Source organism: Hipposideros armiger, unplaced genomic scaffold (assembly GCF_001890085.2).
Source record: "Hipposideros armiger isolate ML-2016 unplaced genomic scaffold, ASM189008v1 scaffold_440, whole genome shotgun sequence".
NCBI classification, from domain to species: domain Eukaryota; kingdom Metazoa; phylum Chordata; class Mammalia; order Chiroptera; family Hipposideridae; genus Hipposideros; species Hipposideros armiger.
Window position 1 is genome coordinate 1,226,090 of NW_017731790.1, and position 1,735 is coordinate 1,227,824.

The following is a 1,735-nucleotide window of genomic DNA, read 5'->3' on the forward strand; positions in this document are numbered from 1 at the left end:
AGGGAAGTGGTTGGAAATGGGGACTTTTGGGTACAAGTGTTGAACTTTGGAAGGAGAAGCCAAGAAGGGCCCTAAGAAGTGAAGAGACATGATAATATCTGTGACCTCATACTGCAGTGTGGACTGGCGAGGGAGGGACTGGGGTCAGCAAGATGGGAGGGAGGACATCACAGTTGTCCAGATGTGAGACGAGAGCCTCAAGGCTGTGGGTGGCAATAGGGATGAAGAGACAGGGATGATTGGAAAATTAAGAGGCAGAATCTACTGGTCTTAGTGACAGAAGACATGAAAAGGACAGGAGATTATGCTGTTTCCACTTTGAGCAAAGATTTGTAGTAATGTTTTTAACTACAACTGCGGCTCTAGATGAGAAGCGGTTTTGTGGTGAAAATAACGAATTCTGTTTTGTGCCTCTTGTGTGTGAATTGCTGGGGTGGGGGGCGGAGGGGGGGGGTTCTGTAGACCTCTACAGGGAAATCAGGGTGATGTGAGCCCATCATGTGGACTGATTCTGGCAGATGGTAACTGACTCAGCCCATAACTACACTGCATTCCAGTGGTTTGTGTGTGAGTCTCTCTTTAGATTATGGATACTCCCAAGGACAAGGGCTGGGCCATATTTTCCATTTCTCTCCAGTGGTTATGCTATAAAGGAATGTCTCAACCATGTTTACTTCAACCAGAGTAAGAAATAAATTTTACATCATGCACAGATATACATCTAAAACATACCTAACCTTACAAAACACATACATACCCATAGGGTCTCTAGTGTGCTTTGGTCTCTCTTCCCTTCTCTTCCCCACTCCTCTCCTGTCTTCTCTACCCTCATCTCTCCTCTTCACTCCTCTCATCTCTTCTAGTCCCTTCTCCTTTTTTTTTATATTCTAATTTCATTTTTAAAAGTTACCCTTTCCTATGTTCACTTCAGGAATAGTGGGCTGCAGTCTGCATTGTGTAAACCACTGAAGTGAGCACAGGGTGTAGTCAAGACCTGGAATCTGTAGTCAGACAGACTTGGGTTTGAATGTTACTCTGTCCCTGAGTAGCCACATGGTCTTGGGCAAGTAATTTAACCTCTTTGTGTCTCAATTTTCTCATCTGTAAAATGAAGATACATTCCTGGGTCATAGTGATGATCAAATAAGAAACTGGATGCATATAAATGAATCTAGTTGTATGAGTTTGTCTTGCTGCTGTAACAAATTGCCACATAACTAGTAACTTAAAACAACACATTTATTTTCATACGGTTCTGGAGGTCAGCAGTTCAAAATGGGTTTTACTGAGGTGAAATCAAGTTATCAGGAGGGCTGTGCTCCTTCTGGAGGTTCTAGGTGAAAATCTCTTTCCTTGACTTTTCTAGTTCCTGGAGGCTGCCTGCATTCCTTGGCTCACAGACTCTAATTCCATGTTCAATGCCAGGAGTATAACATTTTCAGATCTCTCAGACTCTGATCTTCTACTTCTTTCTTCCACATTTAAAAGACCTTGTGTACATTGGGCTTATCCAGATGATTCAGGATAATCTCCTTGTCTTAAGGTTACCTGATTTGCAGCTTTAATTCTATCTGTGATCTTCATTCTCCCTTGCCATTTAACATAATATATTCACAGGAGCTGGCAATTAGGATGTGGATGTCTTTCGGGGCTATTATTCTGTCTATCATAATAACACAGTCAGGAGAACCTCATGTATGTTCAATAAAGAGCTGATGACATTGAAGTTCTCTTA